At 44.5% G+C, this 12,353-nt stretch overlaps 1 protein-coding gene across 1 annotated transcript in view; it reads right to left on the reverse strand.

Moving 5' to 3' along the window:
* LOC144599189 (anoctamin-7-like) overlaps positions 1 to 12,353 on the reverse strand; it is an 85,914-nt gene that overhangs the window by 62,822 nt on the left and 10,739 nt on the right. Inside the window, exons 2-3 of the mRNA XM_078409934.1 lie at positions 10,736 to 10,871; positions 6,148 to 6,303 (exon numbers count right to left, since the gene is read on the reverse strand). The gene's annotated coding sequence lies outside the window, so the exon portion shown is untranslated. The remainder of the gene's footprint in view (positions 1 to 6,147; positions 6,304 to 10,735; positions 10,872 to 12,353) is intronic.

Raw genomic sequence — 12,353 nt, forward strand, 5'->3', positions numbered from 1 at the left:
TTCATAATTTCCCACAAAACAAATTAATTAATCATTCATCCATTAAATTTAGCAACCAGCCATCATTAATACTGTCGTTACAAGAATAGGCCAGAGGTCAGGTATCGTGTGGTGCGGTGACTCACCTCCTGACATCCAAAGGCTTTCTATCATCTACCAGGCACAAGGCAGCAATGTGATGGAACTTTGCCTGCATGGATGAGCTCAGCTCCAACAATTCTCAAGTTCAACGCTATCCAGGCTCAGCTTGAAGAAGGGTTCCGACCCAAAACGTCATCTATCCATGTTCTTCAGATATGCTGCCTGACCCGCTGTGTTACTCCAGCACTTTATGCCTTTTTTTTTTGTTGTAAGCCAGCATCTGCAGTTACTTATTTCTACCATTCAGGATTTAGCAGCAATGGCAGTTCATCAACTGCTGCTCCCTCCTTCCACTTCCCTTACATCGTGCCTACATTGTGTTCCATCTGTATTGCCTAGGCTACCCGGCTATCCCCTTCCACACGCTGCAGCAGGAAGTAATAAGGAAGACATAGAGGCAAACTGCCATCTGAAGGGTTCCTTCAAACTACTTGCCATCCTGGCTTAAAATATATCGCTGGCCCTTCATTGTCACTATATCTAAACCCTGGAACTCGCTATCCAACGCCAATGAGGAACTGTAGGGCTGCAAGAAGGCAACTCACAACTACCTGCTCAAGAGCCGTTGGGAATGGGAAATAAATTCACTTCTTGTCAGCAATGCCCATGTGCCAGAAAATGATAAATAAATCAAAAGGATACTTGAGGTCAATAGACAGTAGACAATAGGTGCAGGAGTAGGTCATTCGGTCCTTCGAGCCAGCACCGCCATTCAATGTGATCATGGCTGATCATTCTCAATCAGTGCCCCATTCTTGCCTTCTCCCCGTACCCCCTGATTCCGCTATCCTTAAGAGCTCTATCTAGTTCTCGCTTGAATGCATTCAGAGAATTGGCCTCCACTGCCTTCTGAGGCAGTGAATTCCACAGATTTACAACTCTCTGACTGAAAAAGTTTTTCCTCATCTCCGTTCTAAATGGCCTACCCCTTATTCTTACACTGTGGCCCCTGGTTCTGGACTCCCCCAACATTGGGAACATGTTTCCTGCCTCTAACGTGTCCAACCCCTTAATAATCACTTGCATTGTTAACAGAGGTTTTGTCAACTGATGACAGAGCCGAGTGCCAATGGGGGACCATTACTAACCCCAATGGAGGAATCGTGGCAACTGTAATGGCAGAACCTTGTCAAACAGCAATAGGAAATTCCCATCAGTCAGTGACTGTGGTACCTCACCAACCAATCATGGAGCAATCTTTCCAAATGCAAATAACCAACAAAAATGGATGATGTTGCCAACCGCCAAGAGAGAAGTTTAAAGGGCTTTTGCCATTGACGAGGTGCCAAGTGAGCTTCATTGTAGAAGATGCGAGTTGTGCTTTGCTGGTTGGGGTGGTTGATCCAGAGCCTCGAGGTAAGATCCCTTGAATGATGTTGGTAAAACTCCTTGCTTGCCTTTTGATGATCTTCAGTGATTGTTGGTTGGTAAGGCAATTTTGAGGAATATTGATGTTATGTCTATTTCTGGCTCTTCAATACTGGCCCTGCTTGATGAGGCTGCTCTGTTGCTTTCTGCCTAGACTTCTTGGTTGGCAGTTGTAGAAAGTCCTCCATTGTATTTTGCAGTGTCTTTGATTGTTGGGGATTGGCAAGCTTACACCATTGCCATTTGGCAATATTCCATAATTTCCAGTTGGCAGAGTTCCAGCAATGTGGGTTGTTTAGTTCCTACCATTATGTTTCACCATCAGTTCACAAGTACCGCTGAGATCTGTGCAGCTGAGCACCATACTGCATATATCGCTGTCACCATCTCTGGTGAAACAACAGGCTGGGGTTTCACACATTCTCTGTGGATTTGCAACAAATTCAGGCAGGAAATTAATCTGGCTTGTTGGGAGTAACTCAGAAGGAAAATCATAGGGGTTTTAGTGAAATAATCCTGCCAACAATTTATTATAGAGTTAGTGTTATGCAGCATAGCAACAAACCCCTAAGCCCACTTTGCCCATGACCATCATTGTACCCATCTATACTAATTCAATTCACTAGCACTTGGTCCATAGACTTCTATACCTTGGTGATTCATCCAGATACTTAATTATTTGGAGCATCTTTCTCTCCTCTACCTAGCACAGGCAGTATGTTCCAGATCCCAACCACGCTCTCGTTGAAAAAACTCTTCCTTGTATCTCCTCTAAACCTCTTACTATAAACCTATCACCTATGGTTATTTCCATCTAATGTATAAATATGTTGGAGAGGATTGTTTCACAAGCTGTCAAGAACTATTCAGGTAAAGCATCTACTTTTGTTCCAAAATAAAAACTGAAAAATCTGGAAACAACTCAGCATATCCAGCAGCAACATCCATATATCCCTCAGTTCCCTGAGCCTTCAATAATTTATCTACCTTCTGTTTACATGCCCCAGTGTTTCTATAACCCTCTGGGGTAGAGAATTCCAGAGAATCACCACCATCTGTGAGAGTCCCTACACACCTCAATTGTAAATGACTTCTTCCTAATCTTATAACCATGTCCGCTTGCTCATGATTCTCCACTATCTCAATGACCACATGGTCATGTCCTCTGAGGATCTCATATGTTTGCAATAACTTCCTTCATTCTTCTAAACACCAAAGAATATTGATTGGATTTCTACATTTACTCATGATTGGAAAAAGCCGAAAAAATCTCTTTTGGGCTGCTCCAGTGTTATTAAACGCTTTCATTCAGAAATGGCCAAAACTATGCAAAGTATTCCAGGTTGACTGGGTGCCCTACAACACACTGGTGACATTATAGTATGCTCAGTACCGTACAATTATTATTCTTCTTACTCTGGCCATTGGGAGGCTGGTAAAGTTTGTGACTGCAGGAGCCACGTCCTCTACCATATCTTTAATGACCCATGATATATAACCATGGCATGCCATATTATACCTCTTTCATTTACTCAAATGGAACAATAACTGCTTTCATCACAGCTGAAGTCTACCACATTTGATATTTAATGAAACAGTCATGCCCCTTTCTCTGAGTCACGTAACCTATAATTTGATGCGGAGAATTTGCATCACAGAAAAAGACTATTGGCTCAGATGACATCTGACAATGCTTATTTGCCAAACAAAATATCACCCATCCAACTCCAATTTGCATATCCTTGTTTATCTTTCTCATGCATTTATCTAATGTTCTCATGATTTATTTACTGATATGGTGTGGGTTACAATCAATTTATTCACAAAATGCTGGAGTAACTCAGCAGGTCAGGCAGCATCTCGGGAGAGAAGGAATGGGTGACGTTTCGGGTTGAGACCCTTCTTCAGACTGATGTCGGGGGTGGGACAAAGGAAGGATATAGGTGGAGACAGGAAGATAGAGGGAGATCTGGGAAGGAGGAGGGGAAGGGAGGGACAGAGGAGCTATCTGAAGTTGGAGAAGTCGACGTTCATACCACCAGGCCGCAAACTGCCCAGGCGAAATATGAGGTGCTGCTCCTCCAATTTCCGGCGGGCCTCACTATGGCACTGGAGGAGGCCCATGACAGAGAGGTCAGACTGGGAATGGGAGGGGGAGTTAAAGTGCTGGGCCACCGGGAGATCAGTTGCGTTAATGCGGACCGAGCGCAGGTGTTCAGCTAAGCTTAGTTGCGTTAATGCGGACCGAGCGCAGGTGTTCAGCGAAGCTCAGTTGCGTTAATGCGGACCGAGCGCAGGTGTTCAGCGAAGCTCAGTTGCGTTAGTGCCCAGGGATGAATATCAAAAAACTACAATTGCTGTAGTACTAAAATAAACAGGTCAGGCACCATCTGGAGAAAGAGAAAGTTATAGTTTCAGATCAGAGACACTCTCATCAGAAATAGGAAAAAGCGGGAAATACAAGGTTTTTTAAAATTAACAGAACAAATGGAATATCTGTGACAGATGAAGTCAAAGGCAGACTGGATGCTTGTTTCATTGTGTACCTGCATTCATTCTGCAGGAACAACTGCGAGATTCCGTTGCCCACCATTTTAATTCTGCATCCCACTCCCATTCTAACTTTCTGTTTGTAACCTTCTGTACTATTGCAAACAGGCCCAATGCATGCTTGAGCAGCAAGACTCCTCTAGTGTCTGGGCACGTTGCTGCCTTTTGCACCCGGTATCATATTCTTTATCTTTAGATAACTCATGGCTTCTTTCTGTCAATATTAGAACTGGCCATCTCTGTCTGAAATTAGTTTGGCTCAGTTTTTCTTTTTCTGTATAATTTTACTTGTTGGCCATGCCCTACAAATTTGCTATTAACAATACCTTAAAGAAACAATGTGATTCTAATTACTGCTCTAACTGCTGAATTAATCCTAATTTATTCTCACTTAATCAGAGCTATTCTCTTTGATCTCCCATCTTCCTTGCTATTGAAAACGTTTTATCCAGCATTGATGAAGGGTCTCAAACCTAAAACATAAATTGTTTCTCATTTCACAGATGCTGCCTCACCTGTTGAGTGATTCCAGCATCATCTTTTTTTCTATAGCAGCCCGGCTTCATTGATTTTTTTGTTAAAAATCACATTTAAATTCTACTTTGGTGGTAGAGGATTTTTTTTTTTTTTAAATCTGCTTATGACCAACAGTCTTCTGCTTTAGGCACTCAGTTCTGGTCTCTCCTGCAATTCTCTATTTCCCAATCCAACTTGATTCACAGCAGTTTACCTATCGTAGCAATAGATTCACAAATGCCATTTCCCTGGCCCCAAAGTAATCTCTGGAACACTTAGCAATGACACATGCATCAGACTCCTATTTATCGATTATCGGTCTGCTTTCAACACCATAATCCCATCCAAGGTAATCTGCAAACTCCTGGAACTAGGAGTCGGCATCCCTCTCTGCCACTGGATCCTTGACTTTCTCTCCCATAGACCACAATCAGTGAGGATAAGCAACAACACATCCTCCACAATAATTCTCAACACCGGTGCCCCGCAAGGATGCATTCTCAGCCCCGACGATCGTCCCCATACACTCATGACAGTGCGGCCAAATTCTGTTCTAACAAGTCTGCAGTTTGTCATCCGGCCCATCTGTGGTGGCAAACAATGGCAAGACGGATTACAGGAGATGGAGAGCTTAGTAACACGAGGTCAGGGCAACAGCCTCTCACTCAATGTCAGCAAGATGAAGGAGCTAGTTATTAACATCAGGAAGTGTGGTGGAGTACATGCCCCACTCAGCCAATGTGAAATGGTTGAGGGCTTCAAGTTCCTTGGTGATAACATTACCAATGATCTGTTCTGCACCAACCAGACTGAAACAACAGATGAGAAGGCACACCAATGCCTCTACTACCTCAGGAGACTGAGAAGACATTGAGGATGTCTTCAATGACGCACAATCCTCGACAGATGTATCGTAGAAAGCACACTGTCTGGATGCAAGACAGCTTAGTTTGGGAAAAGTAAACAGGACGGCAAGAAATTGTAGGGTTGTGGATATAGCCCAATCCAACCCTCAGACCAGACTCCCCTCCAATGACTCCATCAACAATTCACGCCTCAGGAAAGCAAACAGCATAATTATGGACCTTTCCCACCCCGGTCATTCCTTCTACTCCACTCTCCTGTAGAGCAGAAGATACAGAAGCTTGTAAAGTACACATCACCAGACTCAGGAACAATTTCCCCCCCCTCTGGCTTATCAAGCTTCTGAACAATCCGTCCATAAGCTAGGGTACAATCCAGATTCTTCAATCTATTTCATTGCAGATATTGGCCTTTTTACCCTGGGACTGGTATGCTACAAATCTGAGAATAATATTCTGCACTCTGTATCTTTCTCTTTTCTCTACCTATTGTACCCGAGTTTTGCTCGATTGTATTCACGTACAGTATTATCTGATTTGATTGGATGGCATGCAAAACAAAACAACAAAACTTTTTACTTTACCTTGATACACACGACAATAATTAACCTAAACCCACATTCAAGAAAATATAATTCTCGTCTGCAGCCTATCATCAATATTTTTAAAGTCACTTAGCTCTGGAACCATTTTGGTCAACCATACTCACTCCAACTCACGGGGATGAGGTGCCCAGACCTATGCTGCATTATTTGAAGGATGTCGACAGGACCATTCGGATGGAGATGAGCAACCACCTGTTACAATGGCAGTAATATTCCAGCAGCCAAAGGAACCAATTAATGCAATTGGTACATGGTGGTTTCTGTAAAACCAACATTGAAAACCAATCAGAACCTTCCAGCTGTAGTATATTCTTATTTCACTGTCATTCCCACCACATATCCCCCCCCCCCCTCTCCTCCTCCCTCCCTCCAATCTACATGCAAAATAAGACAGAGTTTATGGTCCCACTAGATGTATTTACTCTGCAAATACAGTAGTTCATATTTTGTCCAACCTTATGAAAACATTCCAGCCCACATCCTGTTTCTTCTTCATTTGACTAATGACTTAATCTATATACTAAAACACTCATGTTTGCTTGTTCCTGAACTACAGCCAAAATGGTACACAACGGCGCAACAATATTAGGCCCAGCTTACTCACCGTCATCCCGTGGTCCTATGGAAGAAGTTTCATTGAAATCGGTGTTATATTTTTAAAGTTATTCACATTTTAAAGTTCAAAAAACGCACATGCGCGGTTGGGGCTCCGTTGATCTGGTACTTACGTAAGATGGCCACTGCATCCTCACGTGCGTAGAACAAATGCGTACGCCCCTGCGCAGTTGGGGGCCGTTGAGCAGGGTTCGGCCGCCTGTCTCTTGGGGGTGGGAGAGCCAGGCCTGGTACCGGGGGAAGGGGAGGGGGGGGCGGGGAGAGGAGGGGCGAGGAGAGGGGGGGCGAGGAGAGGGGAGGTGGTGGAGGGGGAGGGGTGAGGAGGAGAGGGGGGTGAAGAGGAGAGGGGGGAGGAGAGGGGGGAGGAGGGAGGGGAGGAGGAGGAGGGGGGGAGGAGGAAGGGGGGAAGAGGGGAGGAGGAGGAGGGGGAGGAGGAGGATGGGGGAGGATGAGGAGGGAGGAGGGGGCAGGGGGGGGAAGAGGGGGTGCTGCACCAATGCAGGTGTGGTTTGGGCTCAACGGGTTCACTTGGTCTAGTTTAAACTAAAATGCAGTTTTTCTGGGACAGGGAAACTTTTAATTCGTGCTAAATCCAGAGGCAAGATCACAACATGGTGCAAAAAGCTCAACAGTTTATGAGCATAAAAACGGAACAACATATTTCTCATTACCAATAACATCTTGGGTATATGTTTCAATATTCTAAATACTCGAATGTAAGTAATATAAGTAATGATCCCTACCTTGACAAATTCTCTCCACAATTTGTTGCGGCTGTTAACAAGCTCAGAATCTGCCTCTCAGTGAGCATATCAGTGGAGAGTCAGTTAAACCTGTTGAGCTCTGCAGTGAGGCTGTGCCCCAAGCAGGCTGTGTGGTGTCAGTATGCAAAAACATCAGCAGTGTTGGCCCAACTCTTTTCGTTCAACAACAGTGCATCCTCCCGGTGTCTAATCATTAACACAGATGCATACGGAGGGCACTCAATTGAAGGATAGAGAACAATAACTCATTTGAAAGGCGTGTCATCATCACTGTTGCCTCCCTTTATTAGATTTTCTCTGGAGTCACTGATAGTCTGTGCAATTAACAGTCTCATAATCTCAAAAAGTCTTCAATAGTTTTAAGACAAGCATTGCCTCTCACTACCACTCACTGTGGAAGATTGTTGTGATTTAATGGAAATGTTTTGACGTGCTTAACGGTTTGAAAGGGTGGATACGAAAAAGCTATTTCCTCTGGGGGGAATCGTTTCTTTAAACCAAAGCTAAGAGAAACACGGAAGTGGAACAAAGTAAAGATAAGAGATATGAGAAATGACGACTGAAAGTGAAATGCTCTCAGGCATAGTGAAATGCTCTCAGGCAGTTTGCCAGCAAAATTTGATACCAAGCGGCTTTAGAAAATAATAGGACAGGGTACTAGAATCGTGGACAAAGAGGTGCTTAGGAGGCCGAAAGGTATAGAGAAGGAATCATGGCCATCAGTAATAGGATAGTGGAAACTCCTTCGTGGGTCACCATCTTACCGTGCTGGAGAAACGTCAGTGCCTAAGATCCTGAGAGCAAAACCATCTGGAGCTACGTTCCTGGCAGGGTACCCAAGGTGAGCAGGCCAAGTGGATCGTCACAATGGCTGAAAAAGTGAAAGAAGTCTGCAGCAGGGAGACTTGCAACCGTTGTGGAGTCCATGCTGATGGACCCGTGTCCATCTCTGTAAATGAACATGCGGTGGCAGTGTGTAGACTGGTCTACCCACTTTAAAAGTTGTTACGCACAGGGTCCTCTGGAGGGAATACCACTCTGCACATCCCTCTGCAATAGAGTCGGGGCCCAGGATCAGCCTCTACATCCATCGCAAAACCTACAGAAAATACCGACCAGGACGACAACCATAATCGAGTGATGACCGATGATGAAGATGAATGAAAGCGAGATCGCTGAAGATCAGAAGAAGAGAATTGTGGTGGTGGGGGAAGGGGATGATCAGTCAAGATCACACTGAATGCTAAAGCTGGCTTGAAAGGCTGAACGGTGTTCTCCTGCTCTCATTATCTATGTTTCTATTTGTGATCCCAAACCAATCAATGTGGTTCAATCTTAATTATCTCCTTCGTTAGGAACAATTAGAAATGGACAGTAATTTTGACAGCAGAGTTAGCAAGTCCTCATCACATCAACTAATTGAGGTCATAAGGTCATAAGTGATAGGAGTAGAATTAGACCATTCGGCCCATCAAGTCTACCCCGCACTCCAATCAAGGCTGATCTAGTTAATAAAAGTCCTCTGTTGTTGATTGGCATGGTTCCTTAGTTGTCCGCACTGCTGGTTTCTGTGCTGCCAGGGGCCAAGGTTCCTCTATTGCTGGATTGTACAGGTTTCCTCATCGTCAGTTGGCAAGTTTTGAGGACTACAGGTCAGTCAGGTTCTCTGCTTGTTTGTTAATGGAATCTGTGTTGTTGGTTGCCAATTAGTGAGTTACCACCCACCGGGCAGAGGTGCAGACTGCAGGGAAAGAAAAGTTAAGGACAATTGGACCTCAAACTGTAGAGGTGTGAGACTATCTCCCTGTAAATACCATACTCTCCTTAACTTTTCAAGCACCAAATTTCCCAACAAAGCATAGGATTGACAAGGCGTCTAGTCCTCACTTTTTCACAGCTGTTTGCAAGAATTGGGAACCTGCTAGGCCTGGTCCAATATTTTTTTAGCCAGCACACTCTCTCTGTTACAAGACTTGGGTTCATGAATTAATATAGACTGGGGAAAACCCCACTAGATTACATCCTTTTAGCCTGTACAATGGGCTATCACATCAGATAAATGTGCTTCATTTTAATTGCCAGTAGAGATCGAGTTTCACCAGGAGGAATCTATAGGGCTCAAGGCATGGGTGGAGAACATCCTGCGGCAGAATCTGACATCGCCAGGAGCATTGTTTTTAGTCACAGCCACTGACAGATCCACCCCAACAGGAATTGATAGAACTCCGAGGTTTTCAAAACAAGATACCTTCTTCCGAAGGAAAGACACACGATCCAGCATCTGCAATTCCTTGTTTCTACTTTCTTCAGAAGCTTTTTGCAGATCTAAGAATCAATCACGTTTATTTGAGTCGGTTTTATTGGAGTCATGTGTAACTGTACATGGAGCTTTCATCCAGGGTGAATGGTCTTTGACAGACTGGAGGGTTCATGCCCCCCTCCCCCTCCCTTCCATTCGTGCAACCCAGAATATAGAAACTTTATTTAGGAATACTGGTTAAACATCATTTCTCTACCACAAGGCCTTTCTCACCAATTTGACTGGGTGAGACACACGACACACTGGTGGCATTATAGTGGCCCTATTACTTTACATTTCTTCTTCTTAGTCTGGCCAGTGTTGTTTACAGTCAACAGGATCCTGATAAAAAGTTTACAACTGCAGGAGCCACATCCCATACCATATATTTAATGACCCAAGATATAACCTTGACATGCTATATTATACCTCTATTTCATTTACTCAATTTAAACAAGCACAGCTTCCTTGATAACTGGTCTTCCACATTTGATATCTGATGAAACAGCCAGGCTTCTTTCCATGTGTCACATATCCTCTAAATTAATGCAGATAGGGTATGGAAATAGGGTATTGGCTCAGATGATATAATATACTGCTTGTGTGCCAAACACAATATCACCCGTCCAATGTACCCAATCCTATCTGCTTATCCTTCTTTCTCTTTCTCTTGTATTGATCTAATTTTTTCATGCATCCCCTAATTTATTTTACTCTAGTGGTGTGGTTTACAGACTGTAATAGGCTAGCATACAGTCGCATGGAATAAAGGATTAGTATCCAGGTTTGAACATTTAAAATAACTGCAATTTAGTTGAGAGATACAACGTGGAAACAGGCCCTCCAGCCCAAGGCGTTGGCTCCAACACTAGTTCTATCGTACTCACTAGGGACAATTTACAGAAGTCAATTAACCTACAAACCTGCATATCTTTGGAGTGTGGGAGGAAACCAACACCCGGAGAAACCCCACGCGGTCACAAGCTGAACGTACAAACTACGCACAGAGCGCACCTGCAGTCAGAATCGATTCCAGGTCTCTGTTGTAGTAAGGCAACAATTCTACCGCTGCAACACTGTGCCACGCCTGGTTGTTGTAGTTGTAGTTGTAGTACTGATAAAAATAGAAATGCAGCAGGTCAGGCAGAATCTGCAGAAAGAGGAACAGTTATCATTGCATATCTGAGACTCCTGCCAGAAATGGGAAAAAGGGGAATACAATTAATTTTTATGAACTGAACAAATGGAATATCGGTGACAGGTGAAACCAAAGGCAGACTGGATGCTCGTTTCATGATGCAACTGCATTCATTCTGCAGGAACAACCCAGAGCATCCGTTGTCTGCCATTTTAATTCTTCATCCCACTCCCATTCCAACTTTCTGTTTGTGGACTTCTGCCCTATTGCAAACAGGCCCAAAGCAAGGTTGAGCACCAAGACCCTATCATCTGTCTGGGCATGTTGCTGCCTTTTGCACTCAGAATCACATTCTCCAACTTTAGATAACTCAGACCATATATTCTGATATATGGTCAAGATCAGAATTGGCCATCTCTGTCTGAAATCAATTTGGCTCGGTTTTTCTTTTTCCATAGTTTTACTTGTTAGCCATGCCCCACAACTTTGCTAAACAATGCCTTACAAAGAAGCAATGCGATTCTAATTGCTACTCTAACTGCTGAATGAATCCTCATCTATTCTCATCTTATCAGAGCTATTCTCTTTGATCTCCCATCTTCCCAACACTTAAGGGCTTCAAACCCAAAACTCAAATTGTCTATTATTTCACAGATGCTGCCTCCTTTTCAGAAGGTTACCATCATTTTCTCTAATCCACAGCAGCCCAGCTTTACTGATTAAAAAAAAACGTAGAAATTCTATGTTGGCAGTTGAGGAATTTCTTTTTTTTAAAGTCTGTTTATGCCTGATGTTCTGGTCTCTCTTGCAATTTTCTATTTCCCAAACAGACTTGATTCTCTGCAGTTTGGAGACAGGGTACAGGAAGGAGAAATAGAACTTAGTAACGGTGTCAGGTCAATAGACTCTTCCTCAATGTCAGCAAGATAAAGGAGCTAGTTATCGACTTCAGGAGTGCTAGAGTACATGCCCCACTCAGCCAATGAGAAAGGGTTGAGGGATTCCATTCACTTGGTGATAACATTACCAATAATCTGTTCTGCACCGACCAGATTGAAAGAACAGATAAGGCGGCGGTGGCGGCGGGAATGTCCTGGCTAGCCGCATCCAGACCCTCCAGCTGGCCCAGATTGTCCGCTGCAGACAGGAGGCCGAGGACCCGCTCGGAATGCCCAGCACGACCACTGTGGAAAGCCTGGCTCAGCTGCTGGAGACTGAGGACTCGTCCGCGGATGCCCGACCCACCCGCTGCGCATTGAGGACCCGTCCCACAGACTGGGAACTCACCTAGAAGGCCCGGCTCGCCTGCCTAGATTGGAAGGAGTCGGATGGAGGGCCGGTAAGTCGACTGAGCCAGGAGGCAGTGCAGTGCCTCGATGGTGGAGTGGGCCGCTGGAGGCACTGCTACAGCCTGGGGCACGGCTGGACAGGGCGCCGCTTGAAGAAGCCGAGCACGTGGACCGTGCACAGCCTGCATTGGTGGAGCAGCAATGG

The sequence above is a fragment of the Rhinoraja longicauda genome, chromosome 13 (genome assembly GCF_053455715.1).
Source record: "Rhinoraja longicauda isolate Sanriku21f chromosome 13, sRhiLon1.1, whole genome shotgun sequence".
Lineage (NCBI taxonomy): Eukaryota > Metazoa > Chordata > Chondrichthyes > Rajiformes > Arhynchobatidae > Rhinoraja > Rhinoraja longicauda.